Source organism: Coffea arabica, chromosome 8c, assembly GCF_036785885.1.
Source record: "Coffea arabica cultivar ET-39 chromosome 8c, Coffea Arabica ET-39 HiFi, whole genome shotgun sequence".
Lineage (NCBI taxonomy): Eukaryota > Viridiplantae > Streptophyta > Magnoliopsida > Gentianales > Rubiaceae > Coffea > Coffea arabica.
The window spans coordinates 25,837,490-25,864,381 of NC_092325.1; the positions used below are offsets into that span (position 1 = coordinate 25,837,490).

Here is a 26,892-nt window from a genome sequence, read left to right on the forward strand (position 1 = left end):
ACCACTAGCCGTTGGGTCAGTCCCACTAGTGAGCATTTCATTTTGCACCGCCACTAACCGTTGGGTCAGTCCCACTAGTGAGCCTTTCATTTACTCAGCCACTAGCCGTGGGTCAGTCCCACTAGTGAGCATTTTATTTTACACTGCCACTAGCCGTTGGGTCAGTCCCACTAGTTAGCAGTTCATTTACTCAGCCACTAGCCGTGGGTCAGTCCCACTAGTGAGCATTTCATTTACTCAGCCACTAGCCGTAGGTCAGTCCCACTAGTGAGCATTTTATTTTGTATCGCCACTAGCCGTTGGGTCAGTCCCACTAGTGAGCATTTCATTTTCATTGCCGCTAAACATGGGTCAATCTCACAAGCGTGCATCTCATTTCACTGCCGCTGAACATGGGTCAGTCCCACCAGTGAGCACTTCATTTGCTTTGCCACTAAACATGGGTCAGTCCCACTAGTGGGCATTCCATTTTAAATTTTATTCGGGTCAGTCCCATGATTTTAAATTTTAGTCGGGTCAGTCCCATGATTTTAAATTTTATTCGGGTCAGTCCCATGTTTAAATTTCTTGTTCGGGTCAGTCCCATGATTTAAATTTTTATTCGGGTCAGTCCCATAATTTAAAGTTTGTTCGGGTCAGTCCCATGATTAATTTCTCGTTCGGGCCAGTCCCATGATTAATTTCTTGTTGGGGTCAGTTCCCTTTTAAATTTCTTGTTCAGATCAGTCCTATTTTAAAATTTCCTGTTTTGGTCAGTCTCATTTTGAATTCTTTGTTGGGGTCAGTCCCGTTTTAAATTTTGTTGGGATCAGTCCCATTTTAAGTTTTGATTCGGGTCAGTCCCGTTTTAAATTTCTCGTCAGGGTTGGTCTCATTAAAAGTGGTCAGTCCACATTTCAAGAGCATCAGTCGCCAAACAACCACAGGTGATGTATTTGGTGTCTACTTCTTTGTCTCAAGTTTTTCCAAAACTCAAACAAAGAGGGGCAAACTGTAGACACCAAATTTTTAACTTATTTTATTTTATTTTTTATTTTTAGTATTATCTATTTTATTTTATTAATCTCATAATTTTTGTTTTAAGGCACCTTTTAGCATTTTATAGCATTTTAGATTGTTATTATTTATTTTTATTTTATTTTATTCATTTTGATCATTTAGTTATTTAATTATATTTTAAGGTTTTTTTTAGTGTTAAGAGTTGCCGGAAAATGGTCACAAAAATATGCCTTATCTCTGTTAGATTTTATGCAAGTTTATTATTTATTTAATTTAAAAAAAAAGAAAAGAAGAGAGAAAACCAAGCTCATGCGCCCGGAGCTGCACAGGATCCTAGCCATTTTCTCCGTATCACATTGCAAGCACATACATGCACACGAGTACAGGAAAATTTGCAGCGGCAATATGGATTCCATTTACACCCCTTGGCTCGCATTTTTTCTTTTCCGTTAGAGCCCCTCAGTACAACAGACAAATCATCCTCTAATTCTGATCTCAAATCCATCATCCAAAGGCTCCGGATAATGACCAGAAATGCAGAAAAACCAGCACCATTAGATGTAGGTTTAGGTGTCTTTAGAGATATAAAAAGGAAGGAAGCTGACGGCTAGAAAGGAAGAGGGGCTAGTTGGCGGCTGTAGAAAAAAAAAAACAGAAGGCTACGGGGGTTGACAGCTGGACAAAAAAGAAAAAAATGGGCGCGACAGCTGGCAACTCAATAGTTCGCATTGTGTGAATTTTGCCGAATTTTCAAAGTTTGCCAAAAACCAACCTGAATCTGTCTTGGGAGTCCAAGTCAGCCACTTTAAGCCAAAATTTGAGTGTCTTCCATTTTGAATCTTAGAAAAGTGTCTTCTAGGAATTTTTCGTACTTTGGAAGTAGTTTCCAATGGTACTAAGTTTTCTAATTTTGGACTTACAGAGTGCAAGATATGATTTTTCTAAATTTGACACACAAAGCTGAAATTTGCCAATTTCTTAGAAAATGAAATTTTGGAAACTTGACTTCTTTTGTCAATATCGATTGAACGTTTTGAACTCAATTTCATGGATGATGTTAGACTCTCTTCGGACTTTAAAACTTCACTCTTGAACCTCAAGTTAAGCGAATTGAAACTCTCTTTTAGGACTTTGATTTAGTCTAGATGAGTGTACATCCCTTCTTGGTAAATGCATGATTGTGAGTGAAGTTGATTACTGTTTGCTCAGGCACTCAAGGAGACCTTCAAAAGGAACTCGGAACGGACGCCTAAACACTTGTTTGAGTACTTACTCACTTGTTTTGACTAGGTGAGTGTTCCATATAGGAGTATGTAATTTGAATAAGTCTATGACATACTTATTCCATGATCATTAAGTGTTAAGTGCTACATGTTAAGTATTTACCACACTCATGCATAATTAAGTAAGGTATACTTGAATTACTCGACATGAGATACTTGAATTGCATATTTACGTAAAGTGTTTAAATGATTAATTATGCTATGGCTGCATAAGTCGGCTGGAGTGAATCTCCTCGACTCTTAAGTGGTAAAAGTGGAAAATGACCAATGACGACCTATTAAAATGGCAAATATCTTCCAATTAACCGTAATTACAAACCATTAACCGTTAACCGTTAACCGTAATTACTTACCGTTTACCAATCTACTTGATTACCTGCTTACTTGATTACTTGACTACTTAATTACTTGATTACCATAAATTACATGTTCATATGAAATTACCGCATATTGCTTACGTGTTTACGTGTTAAATGTTACTGATAATTGCTCATATGAAATTGTCCACCATTTTAAGGCGAGTGTGTCCTTTATCTCACTCGACCTACTAAAATGATAAATTTTTACCGTTCACCAATTTATTGATTACTTGTGCATGTTGTAAGCTCTAAGCTGAACTGGGCCCTCCCCTTAGTTACTGACCTACTCGAGCTAGGACTGGGCTTGGTTGGGTAGGTTGGAACCCTGGGACACCGTTTCGGTATACTCGAGTATTACCACTGGATGGATAAGGCGATGGCCAAACAGTACCGAGGGGATCGAAAGTTATAAGGTGAAGTTGACCGAAATGGTTCACTGGACCACCGTATCCTTCAATGTGTATTTATTTTGCATAATGATAACTGTCCCATGCTAAGGTGCCAATGTGTAACTTTATATATACATGTGGTATGCTCCAATTACTTGATTTATTAGAACTGCTAGAGTGTCTTGGAACCTCACTGGGTTGTGTAACTCATTCCACGTTTTTGTTTCCCTTAACAGGGTTCGAAACCAAGAGTGCTCGTGAATAGTGTTAGATTGTTTTCTTTTGGAAACTTTAAGTTGTATTAAAGCGGATGGCTATAGTACATATTCCGTTGGATTGTATTTAAACTTGAAAACTAACTAATTGTAAGTGTGAAATATTTTGGAGTACTTTAATTATATATTGAAGACATTTGAAGTATTCCTAGTTTTGACTGATGGATTGTACCGAGTCCCGGCGAGAGTTGGGTAGGCATTCTGCCGATACCCTTGGGTTCGCCCTTGGGAGAAGTGGGGGCATCATAGGGGAAAGCTCGGGAAGGTGTATAGACTTTTGGTTATAGAATAGTTGAATTGTACTTGTTATAAGTTGACTAGTGAAATGTATATATTTGTTGTGGTGGTTATAGTTAGTAACTTCTCTAGGGTTTACTTCTTGGTATTAGTGGTGTGTATGGCTTAATGTAATAGTCTATACAACTTTTAAAGATGTAATAGTTTAAATAGAACTTTCTTTTGGTGTGAACCCTATTTTCTCATTTTAGAGTATCGAGTCCTGGCGCGAGTTAGGCAGGCGATCCGCTAAACCCTTTGGTACGCCTTTGGGTACGGTGGGGTCGTCACATCATTAGACCACATCCAATCCTAAGCATGCAGTTGAAGAAGGATTTGATCAAGTATGGAGGTCTTATGTGAAGAAGCTAGTTGACTGCAATCCTCAAGGATCATCTAAGGACCTTACCATATCATTCGTTGAGAAGGATACCATTGTTTTGCATCCAAGCTTTGATCATGAACTAGTTGTGTCTGAAATTCCATCAATACTAATTACTAGTCAAGAGCTAGTTCGAGAGACATTGTGTGAGATGCAAAATGAGATTGTGAGCTATGAGGTTAGATTTGAGGAGAACATGAAAGAAAAAGAGAGCGAACTAGAGCTAGAATTGAGTGAGAGTGAGTCAATCATTGTAAAATAGAGCTCACTTGAGATTGAGAGATTTGTTGTACAAGATGAGGAAAAACAAGAGTGGTTAGGAATAGTCAAAAGTGAGGAGAAAAGACTTGTTTTCTACTAATGCTCTTCATGTCTCTTTGCCTAGTGTTTTTGTTGAGTTAAAACAGGTTCAAAGGGTGGTGACAAGTCGCACATATAAGCCTCAACAAGTGGTGATCGATGCTACCCAAGGTATAAACGATTTGAGCTCCTGGCGAAGGAAATGCGATTTGGAACGTGCATATTGGTTCATGATCAAGTTGAGTAGAAGGCATGTTTCTTGGTGCGTGTTCATCAAGACATTCTCCGATGTGCTCTATTGTAAGCAATGCTTCGATTTGAGGACAAATCTCCTTCAAGAGGGTGGGACTGATGTGAGCATGGAGTCTCAAATGTCAAGTTACTTGCTCATTAAAGGGGCTACTTGAAGTTGTTTGGAAGAAAGAGATTAATGACTAAATTTTCCAGTTCAAGTTTCATTAATTTTGTTTCTAGTTATGGCTGAATATAGCTTAGTCCATAGTTAATCATTATTTGGGCCGAATTAGTAGTTAATAAAATGGTCCAACTCTTAAGCTTGGAACCATTTCTTTAGTTAGGGTTATGGGCCGAGTTTCAAGGTCCATTAGTTGTGTTAGGAAATTATGGTGTAAGACATAAAACATCGTTTCTCTCTTAAATAATCAGATTACAAGCATATGATAGTTTGAGAACATCGTTCTTGAGAGATTTCTCTCTTTAGCTCTAGGACCTTCCATCGAACATCTAGAATCGTCTAGAGTTCATATTTGGCTTATCAATCAAGAATTCCATCCTTGATTGTGGCGCCTTCTAACAATTCCAAGGGTTCGCTAGTTCATTTGATTGTGGGTCAAGAAGATTTGCAATCACGGGAATTAGAGAGGTCCAGAGTAGGAAATGCCATCCAATACATCCTTGATATTCACCATCGATTTGGGGTTCATAGTCGCGAATTTCATTATCAATGGGATTCATATCATCGCATTCCTTCCAAAATTGCCCTAGTTTTGGGATCAAAGACCTTAGACTCCATTTCAACTTTTACCATCATCACTAAAGGGATTTTAGCATTGAATTTTTCATTTTTCTCTCTCTCTCTCTCTTTTGCATTTTCTTTTCTTTTTCTCTTTTTTTGTTTTCTTTTTTCTTTTTATTTTCTTTGTTTTCCAATACCAAATTCCGAATATCAATGGTAGAATCAAAATCCCCTAACTTTTAGAAGATAGGCACACTTTTGTTTTGTTTTTGAATACTTCATATATCTTTCAAATAATTTAGCATCTTTACTATTATTGAAAATTCTCAAATATCCTACCCTAGTGTGGGGTGCGATCATAAGTGCTTCTGAATGAACCACCAATTTAATCTCAAATAAGGATGCAAAGGATAAATAGTATTTAAATAGTAGAAAAAATGGCCAATACATCATTCTCACGTTACATGACAACCAAAATAAAGAATGGCTCATTAAGGGAATTTATTCCCTTTTGACATTTGAAAATTTCCCCAATCTAGGATTGTGATTAGCAAGGGACTCATTTGAAACAAAATTGTACTTTTAATCATTCAAATGGGAGAACAAATGATAAAATCTGTATAGATAGAGAAATAAACGCTTAAAGCATCATTTCAAATTCTAAAAATAAATAAGGGTAATAAACATTTCTGCTTTCAACTAGATGTAGATTGAATCTGATTAGAAATATCGGACCTTTCAAAAATAAAAATTGCCTCACTTTGAAGTGTGTCAATCTGGGTGACTGATTCTGGAGGCATGATGGAGTTAGGCAAAATGTGAATAGCAAAAATTAAAGAGAAAAGCTCCCATACTTGATCTCTTAAGACATACTAATAAGGTCGAGTAATTCATTCGGGGATTTTGGATTTCAAGCACTCTCATTGAATAGTCTGGGCTGCAAATCTAGTGCACCCAAAGATTTAGAAAGCTGATGCATACTTGTGAATTTCATGTAAGAAAGGGCAAAACTGAGGGTTTTGAACTTTAGTCTTGGTTCTTAAGATCCATCATGATGTCTCCATATGAGCGAAAAAGAAATGGAGTGAACATATATATATATATATAGATAGAATTGCAAAACAAGAATAGTCCAAATGAAAAACTTTAATATTACAAATGTTTAGAACAAAAATTTTGTTCAATTAGAATAGAAATAAGAAAAGAAAATCTCTAAGGAACTCCTTTTCACACGCTCACTCACTCTCTCTCTCTTTTTGGTTTTAGGATAAAAGGCATTACAAATAATAAATAAAGAATTTTTTTGATAAATAACTATATCACAAAATCTCTTTGATGTTCTAAACTAGCACTTCCAGATGAATTCTCCTATTTCATATTGCAGGATCTACCCAAGAATCAAATAATACTTCTAATTTTCAAAATTTATCAAACCAAATTATTTTCAAATATAGGAAAAACATTTCAACCTTATTGAAACATCTTTTAGGAATGCAGGGGAGGCGGAAAATGAAAAGAAAAATACCCAGAATTAGTAAGTAAAACTGCAACCAGTATACATGTCCTATGAGAGAGCTCTTTTATGCCAAGGGTTGGTTTAAAAGGAAAAATGCAATCCTCTAGGACAGGCACCACACAATACCTGATGGATCCAATCAATTTATTAATATTTGATCGAAAAACAACCTAAAAATTTGGCTAATTGGTGACATTTGACCTAACAGGATAAGGACAAAATTCAAATGGATTGATTGCTTTGGTTGGCACATAAAGAGATGCCAAAAGTCAATTGAGTATGAAAGGGCCTACTCTTGGAAGGATTGCAATGTCTCGACTAGTTTATTTAGTGAAGCATGAATTGAAACCGTAAAAGAGAATAAACTAGTCAAATGGATTGGATGGAATTGATAGCTTACTCAAACATTGATTGGATTGCCTGCCCATGTGTAGTGATTAGCCTTTATTTTACCTATGTTTAGTTAGGTTTTAGGGCAAATTTTTTGTGTGTTTTAAGTTAAAATAGAAGAATTCAGTTCCTTTATAAGTTACAATTCATATAAGTAGTGCTTTTTAACCAAAACATGCAAAAGTATTGGTTAGTATGCAAATTTGTATTATTTTTGTAGGTTTTGGTATCTTATGAATAGATTCAAGTCAAAAAGAGTGGGACAGTTTTGATACATCTTAGTATTTTAGATATATTTTGAGCTACGAGTATTGAATTGAGATGATTCTAAAATAAAGCATCGACCATATAGGGGTATTTTGGTCATTTTTCAGCATACGGAGATCCAAATGAGATGGTTCTTACAAATTAGAAAGCTAACTCAAAGAGCTAAAACTTTCATGTTTGTGCAAGAGCTAATTCGACTTCTATCATCAAGAAAAGTGCAATTGGAATTGGTTCAAAAACAAAGTAAAGTTGAGAATTGAGCAGAAAGTGCAAAACTAAGTATAAAGAAGATCCGCCAGGTGAATCTTTGAGTATGTCCCAGATCTAGCCTCGCGGATCCCTGAGACAAAACTACAACTTGATTCTGTAACTTGAACTCGTTTCACACTGCCTTTTGGATCAATTTTTCTGATAGAATCTGGCTGGAACCAACTAAACATAAGTTGAAAAAATGAAGAACAAATATATGACCACATTATGAGCACATTTTCTCATCCAAAAATACCTATAAATACCCCTTGATGAAACATCTTGTAGAATCTTGTAGCATTCTCTAGCATCTCGTAGTAAGAAGTAGATTAGAGTAGAAGTAGAGATAGAAGTAGTTTAACTCTAGTTTCATAATAAGAGTTTCTTTCTTAGTTTAAAAGCTTTTAAAGGAAGGTGAAAACACTCTTGTATCGAACTTATTTGAGAGATCAACTTGTGAAGGAATTCAAGGACTCAAACTTCAAGATATTGAATAATAATTTTTCTTCCTAAACTTTGTCTCTTATTCTTATTTGTCATGTTTTGTTATAAGTTTGTTTCATTCTTAGATGTTCTTAATATGATATCTAACTAAGGTTTTTTATATCTTAAGGTGAAGATGAACTTGTTATGATTTTGATTTAAAATAGTTAAGGGATGATTATGTTTTTTCATGCTTTGTTAGATTGAGAACTTGTGCTTATATTTTATAGTTGTTTGGTCATCAACTATGAATGATTTGATAATTGTTTAGCAATGAAAGTTGCCTTCTAATAGATCTAAGTTCTTAAGCATTAGCCTTATTCTCATGAAAGTAGCGAATAATGGTTGATCGGATTCATACAATAACTTCATTGAACTTATTTAACTTGTTTCTTATCTTTTCTCTATAAACATAGGTGAAGGATGATTCAATAAATTAAGAAATTGGTGAAAGCAATTTCTAGAGGAATTAGCCAAGGTGGTTTCTCTTAAGAATGTTCATTAGCGAAAGCAAAGACATTCATTCGGAAGTTAAAGCATAAGCATAATCACTTTAACTAACTTCTAATCTTAACATAACAAGGGATCCTAATCCCTAGGATCCACTCACTTAATTTTTAAATAATTCTATGCTAACTTGTCTTTACTTTTATTTATTTTCTTGCAACATACCGCTTAGATGGTTGGTTTTAGCACCTAATGGCCGGTTTTACATTTATTGTTTATATCCTATGGCCGGTTGTACCACCTAAACTAACATCTTCCATGGCCGATTTTACATCCAATTAATTTGTGACGGCCCTACCTCCCTCTAAGGTGAACCAAAGGATCCGACGAACCGCCTGCCCAACTCTTGTCGGGGCTCACTCACGTATTACTTCAAGAGCAAGTAAAGATGGGCCAATCAAACTTAACATATATACAATCATTAACACAGATATACGATCCTCAATGTTAAGTACAAAAGTTCAGGATCCAACCAACTACTAATACTATCACTATTACACAACAAAAGTTCTAGTCAAAAGTTTAGTCTTTCTCTAATCACTCGTCCTTGCTCTCAAATCTTATAAGGAAAACAAATGTAACGGAAGAGAAGAATGAGCTAAAACTCAGTGAGGTTCCCATACATATAATCAAGCAATTGAAACAAGGACATTAGTCATTTAATAACAATCAATCGAGAAAACATTCACAATATAAAAGCAATGAGAACACACTCATTAAAAGGATACATGCTCACGTGGAGTTATTCGTTCAATCATTCATTCATTCAGCTCGTTATTCTCCCTCATTCAATCATTCATTTCTTCCCTTATAACTTTAACATTTCAATTCATTCATTTCATTTCCCGCCACTAGCCAATTCATTGGCTAGTTCTCCACCAACCTTCGTGGTCACACTCGAGTATACTAAACATTAACTCAGGGTCACTAGTCATCCAATCGAGTTCATTTCTGGATCGAGTCGACTGGCAACGAAGGGCAATGGCCCAATTCAGCCAATGAGGTACCATACAGCCCACATAGCTTACATTCACGCACAAGTAATACTCAATCAGTTAAACATTTGAAAATTCACTTTCACTTAGGTCAAGTACGATAAAGTATATACTCGACCATTGAAATCCATTTAACAGTCATTGGAAGGCATTTAACACTCAATCAAATATTCACAACAAGTACACAGTCATTTAATACGCAAACATGCAAGAAACACTCACCCTAAACAAGTCACGTTTTATCAAAATTCAGTTCAAGGCCGGCACATTGGCCACTCTCAAAATCTGAAGTCAAATATTGTCCACAAAGAGCCAATCATACACGAGTGCAAGTTGCATAACTTATATTTCTATATCAAAGGAAAAAGGCATGAAAACTATAGTAAGTCATATAGGTAAGGTGCACGCATAATTTGTAAAAGAAAATGATTAAAAAACGGTTAAGTTCAAAGCCAATATGTGCAACTAAAAACCATGTTTTGAATACTTGTTTAGAATGTTAGAAATCAGGTTTAGAACACTGGAGAAGTACATGTTAAGTCGGCAACGAGAAACAATGAAGATGGCAACTTTGCCATCCTTTAGTATTTTGATCACAACTGAAGCTACACTTATCGGATTAAGGTAAATTTTATGGCGTTTCGATGCTAAGACATAGACTTACATTTCCTATGAAGACATCAACACCCAGTTCTCCCATTTTTAGGGTCAGAAATGGACGGTCAGAAGCACATGAAAAACAGGTCAGGAAAATTAGAGTTTTTGCGCAGTCAAGAGTGCTCTGGCCAAATCATAAGCTAAAGTGATCCAATTGATCTGAAATTTTGTAGGTAGAAATTTAACTCAAATCCCTATAACTTTCATGTTTTGTCCAAAAGTTGATTCAATCTGAAATATGGAGAAATCCGCAGCCCAAGTTGATTCCAAAAACAGGGCAGAACTGAAATTATACTTCTTAAGCTGAAATTTGCATATAACCATCACTAATTGCGATTGAAAGTTAGAAATTCCACCTTAACACTAAACTAGATTCTACTAATCATATAAATGCCAAAGCAAAGATGAAATAACTTATATAAAATCTAGAAAATATCAATAAAACTGAAATTTATCATCCCAACCTTAAAATCGTAAGAATCTCCATAAAATCAATCAAAATCAAGTTATCTAACAACATTTAAAGAACAAAAGGAGTTTCTAATGATTATACCTTTCAACACCTTGAAAACAAGCAAGGCAAACTCTTTTCTTCTCAAAACACTCCACCCTTAGCTTGCTATCACCTTAGATGCGAAGTTAATCGGGGTAGATTTTGGTAATTGAAAGAAATCTCTCAAGATTTGGTGAAGGAAATCAAAGAAAAATGGAGTTTTCTCTCTTGGTCTTGCTCCTCCTGAGGTTCGGCCAACTATAAGAAAGAATGAAGGGTTTTTGTGCTCCAAATGAAGTGATAAGAATGAAGACTTAAATGCTCCAAGACTATATGAAAACGCGACACATGGCACTACTTTGACTAATGCTTATCTCTTGATCTTTCTTCTTAGTTTCTAATCACTCATCTATGTGGTGTTCCTCTAGGTCACTCGTAACAATTCTAGGCATATATTCCTTGGTATATAACATCTATTCATATCTACTAAATTTAATACATACTTACTAGTGAGCCACACTACCAAAATGCACTATAACTAAACATGCACCACAATATAAAAGCAAACAATTAAAATTTAACTCAACCATAAAAATACCTTAGAAATTAAAGTATTTAAACTAGAGTAAGTCAAAATATTATTTAACGCACACAAAACGAGAAAAAAATTAAATTTTTTTTTCAAAATCTCACAATCTCTACCCCTTAAAAGAATTTCGTTCTCGAAATTCTAACCTTCATAAGATTTTGGAATGGGTTGTTGATCCAAAGAGTATACTCTAGCTGATGCCCTGGATCTATTTCCTCTTTCTTGGTTCGGTCTAGTAGTAATCTGATCCCTTTACTGCACATTCAACCATCTTTGTTGCTTCTTCAGACAATTGTGAAGTCGATGATTAGCACTTCCACATCTCAAGCATTTCTTTCGCTTTACCCAACATGCATCCTCAGTATGATTTGTTTTCCCACAGTAACCACAAGCTAATCAAGGAGCTTCTATTGAATTCTTTAGAGAGACTTCCTCTTGTCGTCCTCTTCCTACTTGACTTTCTCTTGTCAAACTTCCCTCATATTGTCCTTGGATCCATGGTGGGTAAGGTGGAAGGTTTACTCTTCTAACTTTGGAAGGTGGTACGGTGTCCTTAAGTTCTTCAGGCTCACTACTCGGCGCACTTCTTTTCGTGCTTGGAATACTTTTACTTGCCCCCTTGCAATTTCAACCCTTTGGGCTTTCTCAAGAACTTCTGTGAATGTAGTGATTTGAGCCGCCGCAAGAGATTCGTGGATTTCAACATTTAATCCCTGTACAAACTGCCTTACTCTTCTTTGCTCCGTAGTTACTAATTCAGGAGCAAATTTAGATAATTTAGTGAATTGGGTTTCATATTCTGAAACACTCAAGGCTCCCTGACGTAATCTAATAAAATCGTCCTCCCTTTTCTCTTGGACTAAGGGCGGAAGGTATTTCTCATTAAATTTTCGTATGAAATTTATCCAAGTCAGCGCTAATTGTTCCCTCTCCCACTTAGCCCTAATCACGTTCCACCAAGTACGAGCTGGCCCTTCAAATTGAAATATCGCAAAAGTCACCTGTCTCTCCTCTGGATAATTTAGCACGGCAAAAATATTAATTATTTGTTCTAACCAACTCTCGGCTGCCTCCGGATTAGATCCTCCAAGAAATTTAGAAGAAGAAAACTTCTGAAAACACTCTAAGGCCCTATTCTCTCCTCCTTCAGGTTCCCTGGATTGGTTAACAGGTGTTTGACCTTGTTGTTCCACTAAACGCGCCAAAATATCGGTTATTCATTGTATAGCCGTCGCTACCTAATCCTTGCTTCGGCCAGTGGTTCATGTTGCTGTTTAGCTGCCGCTTCTCTTTTTTCTCTTGGTTCTTAAGGTTGCCTAGCCCCACGTCCACGATTCACCCCTCATCCTCAATTTCTTCGTCCCTCCATACCTTTTTTTTAAAAAAAATAAACTACATACATGTATGAACAAAAATAGATCGGCTATATATATAGAATAAGAAAAAAACAGCATAGGTCAAAAATGAGAAAACACCCTTAGAATATATAACACAACAAATTCACAAGTTAAATCACAAAAATATTGTACATATCATCCTAGCAAAACCAAGTTCACAAAACATGTCTAGTTCACTATACATATCAGTCCGCTACACGGCAAACACATACATACAAGCAGAACAAAACAAGAGACAATGGTTTCCTAATTTCTCCAATGGTAGATTTTAAACCCCAAGTTCATCCATCAAAGAAAGTTCAAAAGATCCCTACTTAAGCAATCGCTCCAAGAATTATATCTAGTTCCTTACAAATGCAAAGTCAAAGTCAAAGTCAGTCCCATAGGTATCAACTAGTATCGTTGTTCAAGAAACTGACATATTACACTTCAAATCAATCTCGTACAACTCTCTTCTCTTCTCGCCAATCCAATCATCAAATCTTACTATCCATTAGGAACATAGATGCTTAATATTGCACTTAAACTTCACAATGTCCCACAGTTCGGTATCCTAAACTTTAAGCCTAGGATACACTACAGAGATCTGAATCCTAAACTCTGATACCACCTGTGACGACCCCACCTCCCCTTAAGGCGAACCAAAAAGTTCGGCGGACCGCTTGTCCAACTCTCACCAGGGCTCACTCACGTATCACTTCAAGAGCAAGTAAAGATGGTCCAATCAAACTTAACATATGTACAATCATTAACACAGATATACAATCCTCAAGGTTAAGTACAAAAGTTCAGGATCCAACCAACTACTAATACTTTCACTATTAAACAACAAAACTTCTAGTCAAAAGTTTAGTTTTCGTCTAATCACTCGTCCTTGCTCTCAAACCCTGTAAGAAAAACAAATGTAACGGAATAGAGGGATGAGCTAAAGCTCAGTGAGATTCTCATACACATAATCAAGCAATTGAAACAAGGACATTAGTCAATTAATAACAATCAATCGAGTAAACATTCACAATATAAAAACAAATTGAACACACTCATTAAAAGAATACATGCTCATGTGAAGCCATTCGTTCAATTATTCATTCATTCAGCCCGTCATTCTCCCTCATTCAATCATTCATTTCTTCCCTTATAACTTCAAAATTTCAATTCATTCATTTCATTTCCCGCCATTAGCCAATTCACTGGCTAATTCTCCACCAACCTTCATGGTCACACTCGAATATACTAAACATTATTCCAGGGTTACCAGTCACTCGATCGAGTTCATTTCTGGCTCGAGTCGACTGGCAACGAAGGGCAATGGCCCAATTCAGCCAATGTGGTACCATACAACCCACATAGCTTACATTCACGCACAAGTAATGCTCAATCAGTTAATCATTTGAAAATTCACTTTCACTTAGGTCAAGTGCGATAAAGTGCGATAAAGTACATACTCGATCATTGGAAATCCATTTAACAGTCATTGGAAGGCATTTAACACTCAATCAAATATTCACAACAAGTACACAGTTATTTAATACACAAACATGAAAGAAACACTCACCCTAAACAAGTCATGTTTTATCAAAATTCAGTTCAGGGCCAGCACCTTGGCCACTCTCAAAATCTGCAATCAAATATTGTCCACAAAGAGCCAATCATACACGAGTGCAAGCTGTATAACTTATATTTCTATATCAAAGGAAAAATGCATGAAAAGTATAGTAAGTCATATAGGCAAGGTGCACGCATAATTTGTAAAAGAAAATGATCAAAAACGGTTAAGTTCAAAGCTAATATGTGCAACTAAAAACCATGTTTTGAATACTTTTTTAGAATGTTAGAAATCAGGTTTAGAACACAGGAGAAGTACATGTTAAGTCGGACCAAGGAAACGGAAAACAAGAGAAAGGCAACGAGAAACAATGAAGATGGCAGCTTTGCCATCCTTTAGTGTTTTGATCACAACTGAAACTACACTTATCAGATTAAGGCAAATTTTATGGCGTTTCGAAGCTAAAAGATAGAACTACATTGCCTATGAATACATTGACACCCAGTTCTCGCATTTTTAGGGTAAAAAATGGACAGTCAGAAGCACATGAAAAACAGGTTAGGAAAATTAGAGTTTTTGCGCAGTCAGGAGTGCTCTGGCCAAATCATAAGCTAAAATGATTCAATTGATCTAAAATTTTGTAGGTAGAAAGTAACTCAAATCCCTATAACTTTCATGTTTTGTCCAAAAGCTGATTCAGTCTAAAACATGGAGAGATTTGCAGCCCAAGTTGATTCCAAAAACAGGGCAGAACTGAAATTATATTTCTTAAGCTAAAATTTGCATATAACCATCACTAATTGTGATTAAAAGCTAGAAATTCCACCTTAACACTAAACTAACTTCTACTAATCATATAAATGCCAAAACAAGATGAAATAACTTATATAAAATCTGAAAAATATCAATAAAACTGAAATTTATCATCCCAACCCTAAAATCGCAAGAATCTCCATAAAATCAATCAAAATCAAGTAATCTAACAACATTTAAAGAACAAAAGGAGCTTCTAATGATTATACCTTCCAACACCTTGAAAACAAGCAAGGCAAACTCTTTTCTTCTCAAAACACTCCATCCTTAGCTTGCTATCACCTTAGATGCGAAGTTAACCGGGTAGATTTTGGTAATTGGAATAAATCTCTCAAGATTTGGTGAAGGAAATCAAAGGAGAAAATGGAGTTTTCTCTCTTGGTCTTGCTCCTCTTGAGGTTCGGCCAACTAGTAAGAAAGAATGAAGGGTTTTTGTGCTCCAAATGAAGTGATAAGAATGAAGACTTAAGTGCTCCACGACTAAATGAAAACGCGACACGTGGCACTGCTTTGACTAATGCTTATCTCTTGATCTTTCTTCTTAGTTTCTAATCACTCATCTATGTGGTGTTCCTCTAGGTCACTCTTAACAATTCTAGGCATATATTCCTTGGTATATAACATCCGTTCATGTCCACTAAATTTAATACACACTTACTAGTGAGCCACACTACCAAAATGCACTATAACTAAACACGCACCACAACATAAAAGTAAACAATTAAAATTTAATTCAACCATAAAAATACCTTAGAAATTAAAGGATTTAAACTGGAGTAAGTCAAAATATTTTTTAACGCATGCAAAACGAGAAAAAAATTTAAATTTTTTTTTTCAAAATCTCACATAATTTTCTTTGTTTTCTTTACTTCTTTAAATTTTGATTGTTTAGATAATAAAGCAAGTGATTAAACTAAAGTGATTGCCAAATTCTAAATCCTTGCGGGATCAACACTTATTATCCTAATACTCACTAAACAAACCGCACACCTGCGAAAATAGAGTAATAAGGTTTTAAAATTTGTAATGTAGTAAAATACCTACCGTGGACTTAGTTGCAACATTAGAGTTAAAGTAAATTTCATTAATCTAGAATTTATCTTTATTATGCTAATCTTATATTTTCTATTTCTAATTGTTCATTTTGATTATTTCTAGGTACTAAATGTGACGACCCTACCTCCCCCTAAGGCTAACCAAAGGGTTCGGCGGACCGCCTGCCCAACTCTCGCCGGGACTCACTACAATTCTCAAATAAAAAAAAAGATCAATTCCAATGATTACATCTAAAATGCCAAAATAATAATATGACTATAATATATCATTGCACAAGTACATCCAAGGGTACAATTCTTAAGTCAACTACATCGAATTCCAAATCTCACAATTCCCAAAGATCAGTTATAAAATACCAAACTATAGAAAAGACTAGCCTTCACTAGTATCTTCCAATCGCTCCCTTCACGTCACTATCCTGTTAAGGAATAACAAATGGAATGGGATGAACTAACGCTCAGTGAGACCAAGAAAAACATGCAAACACATAGTTCAAGTAGCAATAGAACTTATGCAAGAAATAAAGCTATAACATTCAAGCAATTCACAATTTAAACTAGACACACTCAATAAGGATATGGGAGCTCTCGCCGGCTGGAGTTACACGGTTGGCCAATGGGTTGGGGTGCCCCCCCCAGAAGTATAAGTGGTCGGTGAGACATCGCTCCAACCGATTTAGAATTGTTTATAGTTCTGAGTTGACATGAGAGGTACCTCCCACCCAAATTGGTGTGGTACATGCTATCACTTAGAGGACTGGGTCGATGAGACATTGCTCCAATCGATTTAAAATTGTTTATGGTTCTGAGTCGGCATGAGAGGTACCTCTCACCCGAATTGGTGTAGTACATACATCCATTCAGAATTTTTTATGGTTCTAAGTCGACATGAGAGGTACCCCCTACCCGAATTGGTGTGGTACATACTATCGTTCAGAGAACCGCTTATAGCACTGAGATGGTATGAGAGGCACCTTTCACCCGAACAGGGTGTGGTACATGCATCCACTCAGAGCTCACAAGTTAAATATATTCATGTATAATTTCCAAACATATGTATTCATGTAACAAGTATCACGTAATTAAAAGAGAGAGAGGACGAGGGTGGCCTCGGCGAGTTTACGTATCATATATAACACTTGTACAATTAACATTTTAATCACATAAGCATTTAACATGTACTTGACACTCACCACAAGTCAAGGGCAAGTTAAGAGTAAAGTAAGTTGTCAGACGAGCTCTTCGGTGTTTTCGTGACCACCTGAGACATGTACAATCATAATTACCTAGATGCTCGAGTAAGGTTATAAAGAAAGACATTTTCTCGCTATTCACTCTCCAAGTCATAAATTCGAGCTAAATTAAAGAAGCTTTTCTAGCTAAATCATTAAAATAATGCTCAAGAGAGCTCGAAGGTGGTTATTGATTCAAGTCATGATAAGAAATCTCAAATCCAAAAGATAGCACCGTTTTCACTTTCGGCTCAAAAATCGAGGAAAAGGAGTAAATGGTTCTCATTCTCCAAAACTTTGAATTTCATGTTCAAACTTTGGAAGGTAAAGAGTATTCACATTTTTCTAAACTAATGAAGTCAAACATATCCAAAACTCCACTCATTTCATAGAAGAAATATCAAAGCTAAGGTTCCAAGGTTCAAGTATAAAATAAGGTGTCATTAACCAAGAAAGTGGAACAACCAAAAAAACGCATTAGAATAGGTTTAACCTTCGGAAACCAATATTTGAAATAAAGGTTTAAAGTTCTAGTGGAACCATGTATTCCACCATGAAATTATACCTAAAACCGTCCAACAATTGCAAAGGAGGAGGGGAAGTTCTTAAAAGTTCATTTTCTAAGAAATCAAGAATTTCAGCTTTGCGAGACAACTTGGTAAAATCAGATCTTGAGTTTCGTATGTCCAAAATGGAAAACTTTATACCGTTGGAAACTAGATCCAAAGTAAAAATTCCTAGAAGACACTTTTACATGGTTCCAAACAGAAGGCATTCATTTTTCAGCTCAAAATTGCTGATTTAAACAAGCAAGACAGAACCAGTCTTGTTTTTCGGCGATATTTGAAAATTCGGTAAAATTCATAGAAAATGAATTAGCCTTTGAAATTCATAAAACAATAAGTGTTTCAAACAAGATTTCAAACACAACAAACAGAACTAAATTCAGAGTTTTGAACAACAAGATATAACAGTTCAAAGTCGGTCGATTTTCATTACGTGAACAGTGAATTTTCAGATTTGAAGAGCCATCTTTGGGGCATTATTTGGGTATCGAAATGGTATTGAAATTTCACCAAATTTGGCACACTTAAACTTCCATAAGTGGGCTACCCCTCTATCAAATTTCACGCAAAAACTCATGTGGGAAGGCAGTTAACAAAATGACTAAAATTCATGAAATTTTCAAAGCAAAACTGCCAACTCACTCTTTCTTTCATTCCAAAGGTTTTTGTCCAATGAAATCAATTCCAATTCACTCTAGTTTTGAAAACCAGGGTCCAAAAACATTTAATAGACATTTTATGGGTAATTGACATCAAAATTTTCGAAACAAAACATCCCAAAACAAACCTAACCATTCGGCTAGCAAGTAGGGAGAAACTTTCCAGTTTTCAGTTTTGTTGCACTTTCGAAATCAGACCACATCTCACTCAATACAGGTTCAAATTAGGAATGGTTTATGGTGCTGTAAACTAGGTTCAAAATGCTACATTTCATCAGAAAGAGTTGTTTCCAAAATCAGTTCACAAGTGAGAGAAAATCAAGTCACCAGATGCAGCTTCTTCATTCCTCTCGGACAGACAGTCACAACAGGACAGTCAATTTTGTTGAATCACTATGGTTCACTCAGTTCGAACTAGCAGGTGATTTTTATACCGTTAAAAATCTAAAAATGTCTAGTTTGGAATGCCGCAAACAGCACTCAATTTTGACTTTTGTACAGGGAGTTACGTTTGAACAAAGAACACTGTCCGAGAACCCCTGCTATACGTTTTTCCAGATTTGAATCTTCCAAAGTTCAAGTTTTGTGCAACCAAATAAAACGATTTTTGGAAGGTATACTCTACACACATAACACAACATATATCGCTCAATTTAACAACCAAATAACCAACAAAAGTTTGAAATACAAGCAAGATAATAGCAGGACTGTTTCAGCCAACTCTCTCCCTCTCCTCTTGGTTTCTCTCTTTCTTTTTCCTCTTCTAGTTTCTACCATTAAAACCCATCACAAATACTCTAAAACACACATAAACATCATGGCAGCCCTCATATAACCAAGGTGGGAGTTCATAGAGTCCACTTCAACCAACCAAATCCAACCAATAACAACAAGAAGGGAGCTACAAGCTTCAAAGCCAAGAAATGAAACAAGAAAACAAGAGTTGTGGTGGAAGATGTTTATACCTTCCAAGCAACTAAACCCTTGATGAAGTCAGATTTTTCCCACCAAAAACTCTCCAAGAACCACCACAAGATGTTGCCTTTCTTCAAGCTAAGATGAATCTCCAAGAACTAGAAGATTAGATGAAGTTTTGGAGCAAGATTGGAGCCAAAGAAATGGAGTTGTCTTCTTCCCTTTTTCCTCTTGAGGTACGGTGACTATGGAGAGAAAGAGGAGGGTTTGGTGAGTTGTAGCTTGTGGGGGAAGATTGGAAGAAACTAGCTTTATGTTGGGTGCAAAAAGTCAACTTTGAATAGTTGTCGCGCGCGGGTTTCGTACCACCGTTTTCTTTCGAGTTTAATATACTCATGCACTAATTCTCCAAGGTACTTCCTTTAACACTATAATTATTCACTTTTAGTAGTCTAGTATTAATTTCTCAAATCTCCACTTAGCCGTTCCGATGCGAAATACGCGAACTTTCTACTCGCACACGATAAAGCGAAATTTAAAGGCAATTCGCGCAACTAAAATATAATTAATTAACTCACATCTAATCCCTCAATTAACTTTTCTTAGTCTACTATTGACCATCCTTAATTCTCCAAAATTATTGCACTCTTGGATCAAATATTACCTCGAAAAAAAACGTGTACTTGTTATTCCTTACTAAACAAGCCTCCGAAAAATTAAATTTGTTAACGGGACATTTTAATAATATAAGCGAGATATTGTTTCATGAAAACGGATTCAAAATGGTTGAAATAAATTATTCGGAGAAAACGGGTGAATAAATAATCAAATAAACCAGTAAAATAAGATAAAAATAAGAAAATTTTCAGATCCTCATACTAAATTCTTCACAAAAGGCACAATTTACTTTTAAGAATTAAACACGGTGAGTAGAGGAAGAAGATGCGGCCAACAAGAGCAAAGTGAAGTGAAAAATATAGGCGAAATTTCAATCGAAATAGAAGGATAAAGGCCAAGAGCTTTGAGAGATTATGCCTTACCAAATGAATTGGGAGCACAAACTAGCATTGCAAAGCCGATAATTAACGCAAATAACTTTGAAATCATACCCTCACTCACCCAAATGGTTCAACAAAGTCAATTTTGAGGAAATGCAATGGAGGATCCTAACACTCATCTAGTTAATTTCATGGATTTACGTGGTACAATCAAAATAAATGGAATAAGTAATAAGACAATTAGGTTAAGGTTATTTCCTTTTTCACTTTATGACAAAGCAAAGGTATGGCTTAATTCTTATCCACCTAATACTTTCACATCTTGGAATGAGTTAACAAAAGCATTCTTAAATAAATATTTTCTACCCGAAAAAATGACTAAATTTAATATGGATACCACAGGTTTTACTCAAATAAAAGAGAGTCGTTATATGTAACTTGAGAAAGATTCAAGGATCTTCAAAGAAGACGTCCCCACCATGATCTCCCCGATTAGTTGGTTGTTCAAATTTTTTATAATGGACTTAATACCTAACCAAAATTAACATAGATGCCACCACTGGTAGAGTTTTAATGGAAAAATCAACTGAGGATGCTCAAGTTTTGATAGAGAAAATGGCTTCCAACAACTATCAATGGGCAAATGAAAGAGGTAACTCAAGAAGAGTGGCTGATATATATGAAATTGACACTCAACTTTTTAAGTCCTAAATTAGAAAACATGTTTAATTCTCGTATGGATAACATTGAGAGGTTGCTAAATAATCAAGGGGAAATGGTTCAAATTTTCATGTAAGTGTTGCTTACTGTTCAACATGTGGTGGTAATCATGATAGTGCTAATTATTTTCATATGGAACAAGTTCATAATGTTAACAACGACAATCAACCATCTCAAAATAATCGTTTTTGAAACACTTACAACCTTAGTTGAAAGAATCATCCAAATTTAGGGTGGAGAGACCAATCAAATTTACAAAAATCTATCAATCCACCTAGTTTTCCAACAAGGCCACTTGAGTCACGCTTTTCAACTTTGGAGGCAAATTTTGAAAAACATGTTCATGAAACAAAAGAAAGATTTGATAATGTTAAGACAAATATGAACAATATGATGACCATGATTAAGGATATGCATGGCCAATTAGGTAATATTACTAATTCCATTAATTTGAGACAATTGGGCAAATTTTCAAGTAAAATCGAGGTGAATACAAGAGAACTTGTGAATGCAATCACTCTTAAGAATGGTAAACAATTAGAGGACAATCACTTTTGTAAAAACGGAAAAAATGATGAAAATGGAGGTAAAAATGAACAAGAATGTAGTAAGGATCATCTTCCAAATGAATTTGATATGCCTTCTTCTCAGATTTCTCATAAGAATGTTACTAACTCAGTTCTTTTTCTCGATAGGTTGAAACAAAACAATAAGGAGAAGGAATTTGAGAAATGTGCTCAAATGTTTAAGCAAATTAGGATTAATATTCCATTTGTTGATGCTATCTTACAGTAAAGCTGCCACTCGCCACCAGTCGCCAGTGACATTTTTGGTAGCCAAAATTCACCAAAATATACTCCCTCACTCGATTTTTCGCATAGAATCCATTTTTAGGGTTACTTTTTCACAAAAAATGAATGAAATATGGTGAAAATTGGCAAAAAATAGTCTGGTTTCTCTCTCCTCCAAAATCACCACAGTAAAGCCTAACAAATCACAAAAATGCTCTAATACATTCTTTAGAAAATGGGAAGTCCGCAAAACCACTCAATTCACAAGAAACAGTCACGAATTCATAAGTTCATATGCAAATTTTGAAAACAAACTATGAAACCTATTTAATAAAATTTAAAGCTAAGTCAAGTAGAAAAAAGAAATGGAAGACCTTGATGGTGATGAATGTTGTTGTGGTGGTAGTTTTTTATCAATCTTGGATTGCTTATTTCTTTTTTTTCTTCTTTCTTCCCCCATTTTCCTATTCCCACCTCTCTTTTCTTTCAATCATGTTCTCTGCTTCTTTTTCTCGCACCCCATTTTTGAATGAAAAATAAATAATTATGGATTTTATAAAATGACTTTTGATTAATTTTGAGTAAAAAATGAGCTTTGATTTTTAGAAAATAAATAAAGAAGAAGGGCCTAAAATGGGACTTAAAGTGCGACGATTTTGGCCCAAAATAATAGTTTAAAAAGGGTTTTTAATTTAAAAAAAAAAAGAGTCACGACTTGGTATTGAGTTAAGGTATACCAAGTCACCTAAAATGAATTTTTAAAGAAAAAAATAGAGAAAACCCTTTTTAAAAGACTCCAAGTCTTCGAAAATCAGAAAAAAGTGTTTGGAAGTCACGTTTGAAGAAAGGGAAGGCAAGAATAAAATCCAATGCACCCTTTCAACCTAGCCTAGAGCTAGTTGCGTGATTTAGTCAAAAATTTTCTTATTTTAACCTAAAAATTTATCACATTTGGATGTTACTATATGGATGCAAAACCTAAACTTAAGAGGATATCGGGGGGTCGGAATATCTCTTCAAAACTTAATTGGTGCAAATCACATTTAATTGTGATGCCCAAGTTGACTCTTTGAAGAGGTCGCGAATATGCAAAAATATGAGATTCGAAGGAAAGAAAAGAAAATAATAATTATACAAATATACATGACCTAAAGGAATGCATCATAACGGGTGTGGGGGGCTAAAATTCGTGACTCAATCTTCCCTTTTATAGAGGGAATACGAGCGTGCTAAGGTTAAAAAAAGCTATACTCATCCATATCCCATATTTGAGGGGTTAATTCTCCTAATCAAGCAAATGATCTAATCTAGTCCTAATTTTCTTAAATGGAATGCAAGTCTACATGTCATGTTTCGCACATAAAGATAACGAATATACATATAGGGAAAATATGGGATAAGGGACATACATATAAGGGAAATGTCATGCAAAATGATAAAAACCCTAAAAAGTAGAAAATATGCATGAAAATGTAGTGATTGTCACACAAACATGATCTAGCGTATAGATGATCCCTAAGGGTCTAACGTTAGACTAGCCCATGTCTATAAGTTCTCACTAGTATTGGACTAGTGAAAAATTAAAAAAAAAAAAGGGGGCCACAACTAGCGTTGGACTAGTGTGGAATCAGAAAAAGAGGTCACAACTAGCGTTGGACTAGTGTGGTGATGTCATGCATTTATTATAATCAAATAAATTATATAAAACATGATAAAAACAAATAAACACATAAATCACATATAGCATATAGCACATAAGCATGATATCTAGATGCAAAAGCCCTAAAAAAGCGAGTAAACGCGTAAACACACAAGTGTGCAAAACGCACAAAGCAAATAAAGCAAATAAAGACATAACTATTATATTCGGGGGCCCCAACTATAATCTAAAGGGGGAAGGAACTACAATCTAAAGGGGGAAGGAATGAAATAAAATAAAATAATAACTTAACTATTACAATTTGACATTTAATCGCCTTTCAAATAATCAAAAATTAAATTAAAATAAATATACAAAATTAAAACAAATAAATACATAGATGAAATAAAAAAACATTCAAAAAACATGCAATTACACACATAAAGTCACATAGGGGTACATAGGATCAAGTAAAATCAAAATAAAGGAGTAAAGTGTACCTCCCTTGAATTGGTGACCTAATGAAATGACATTTCTCTTATTTACCCTTTAATACAAAGAAAATGATTAAGGTACCACTTTAATTAACAAATAATCATAAGAGATGGAAATAAACATGAAATTGAATCAATTAAAGTACTTAAATAAAAGTAAACAACCTATATTCAAGCAAATTAAAACAAGTGGGGACTTAATTGGAAGAATTAAAGAAGTTTGAGGAGTCAAATTATTATTATTATTGCAAATATTAAGGGTCTCAATTAAAATAAAATAAAATAAAATTAATGGCTTAAGATGAAACCTATCAAAACCAAATGCTAAAATTCACAAAAATAAATCAAAACCCTCTCACCAAACCCCAAACAAAAATATTACTCAAATCTAAACCATTTGTACAAAAATCCAAATAAAAAACTATAAATCTGTCAAAAAATTATTAAACCTCTTAATTTCATCCTAAAATTCACCAATAACCTGTCCAAAAATCACATTAAGACATACCAAAGAAAAATAACATTTTAAAGGGACAAAATCGATTAAATTTTCCAATTTTTTGGCCAAAATAGCATTATAGGGAACTTGAGGGGCTGAAGTGAAATTTTGGAAAATCTTTCATGCATAGGCTTCGAAGAAGCTCTTCTCCTTCGCTGGTTTCTGCTGCAAAATTGCAGCTCATCCCTACGCCAGTATTTTCATACAAAAATTCGAACCAAACCCATTATTTCGTCTACCAAAACCCACATAAATCTCAACTCATCATTGTTAACAGAAATCAAACATGATTGCCCCTTTCACGAAGATTTAACAATGCATCTGTACATGAAAAAGCAGCAAAGAAAAGAGTGAAACTTGCGGTAAACGTAGACATGCCATCCCAGTCAAACAGCAAGCAAACCAAGAACTACAAGCAAACTAAAACCCAGCAACCAAAGAGAGGAAAAGGATCTGTCGACACTGCTGCGACAAGCCAAGACTATGCAACTCAGGTCGAAGAGCAACAAAAAAATGGACATCAGCTCATGAATCGCAACATCAACTCCATAATTCCTCCATCAGTCTACTTCGACACAAACTCATCAAGTAAATATGGAAAATTCATCATAAAACTGAAAAGGCTGACTTCCAACAATCAAAATCATGCAATGGACATCAACAAAGGAGTCTCAACAGTCATCAGCTACCAAACATTGACACAACAAAACCACTCAAGATTCTTAGCATATGAACTTGGATTCTCGCAAAAAATGGTATTAAAGCAATAAAAGAAGAAGTTAAGGTTACCTTAGAACCTTTGCAGAGTAGAACGAACGGGAGAAGCACCCAAAAAACCACGCTGGTCTGGAAACGAACCCAGGAAACTCTTGTTGCAGAAATTTCAGCCTTGGCGAGCAGGCTAATTTGGGCCGCAATTTGAACTTCTTCCTGATGTTATTTCGAAAAGGTTGCTGAATGAAAGTTCTTATCCTCACTTCGTAGATATCCCAAATTCCTAAATTACCCAAAAAGAGGCCGATTCAGTTGAGAAATTCGCATCTAAATATGACGGGAAACCAGCCTGAACCCAGAAATTTTTCCAGCAGAAATTTTTTTTCCCTCGCTGATTTCCCTCCCACTTTTCTTTCTTTTGCCTTTCGTTTTCCTTTCTAATCTTCCTCGGGCTCTCTCGCTTTTCCCTTTCTTCCTCTCTTTCTCTCTTCCTTCCTCCCTTTCTCCCTTCTCTTCTCCTTTTTCCTTGCTTCCCCGAAACCCTCTTTTTTCCTTCCCGTAGCTTCTTTATCTCCCTCTTCTGATCTCCTCTCTTGCTCTCCGCTCCTTTCCTGTTTGCCCCCAAAGCTCATCTCCCTCTCTTTCTGGTTTTTTCTTTGTTTGATCTCCCCAGATCCTCTCTTGTTTTCTTTTCAGTTTTCTTTCCTTGTTTTCCTGCCCCTGATGCTCTCCTTTTTGGTTCCAGATTTTCTTCCTCCTCTCCAGCTCACTTCCCTTCCCCTCTTCCCTTTCTTTTGCCCGAAGCTTTTTCCTTGTCCCCTTTTTTTCAGCTCCAAAACCCTCTTTTTTCCCTCCTCTTTCTTTCTTTCTTTCCTCCTCCCCCGCGCAGCTCTTCCTTCCTGCCCGCAAACCCTCTTTTCTGGTTTTTCCTTTTCCTCTAGTTCCTTCTTTTTTTTCTCTTCCCCCGCGCAGCTCTTCCTTCCTTTCTTTCTTGGTTTCTTGCCCTTTTCCTTTTTCTTTTTTTTTTCTTTCTACCCGTAGCTTCCCTTTCGTTCCTTTGGTTTCTTTTTCCTAATTTCCAGATTTTTCCTATTCTAACAAGTGCTCTAGCCACCTAATCTAGCAAGTATTGTGGTGTCAAAAGAAAAATAGAGACACTTATCTATTGTCTACCTCATATACTTAGTTAGTTTGTGTGGCCTCCACCTATCTATTATGCATGTGCTCCATATATTTTCTTTTTTAATTTTTTGTTTTCCAAAACAAATTAGGATAAATAACAAATATTACATTCCCCTCTTTTTTGATTTATCTTGCAAAAATTTATTTTATTTTAAAAAAATTGAAAAGATAAAAAAGATTGGAATTTTTATAAGAATTTTCTTTTTTCGAAATTTAATGCAAAAATATTTTACAAAGAAAAATGATGAACCTAATTTACTAAAATAAATAAAAAAAATACTAACTAT

The 26,892-nt window shown here is 35.4% G+C and overlaps 1 long non-coding RNA gene across 1 annotated transcript; it reads right to left on the reverse strand.

Annotated features, from left to right (window-relative positions):
- Positions 1 to 9,042: 9,042 nt before the first annotated feature.
- On the reverse strand, positions 9,043 to 26,590 carry LOC140013821 (uncharacterized). Its single transcript, XR_011820636.1, has 2 exons — positions 25,499 to 26,590; positions 9,043 to 14,400 (listed from the first exon to the last, which is right to left on the reverse strand). It is a non-coding gene; the product is annotated as an uncharacterized lncRNA (long non-coding RNA).
- Between the last annotated feature and the right edge of the window lie 302 nt (positions 26,591 to 26,892).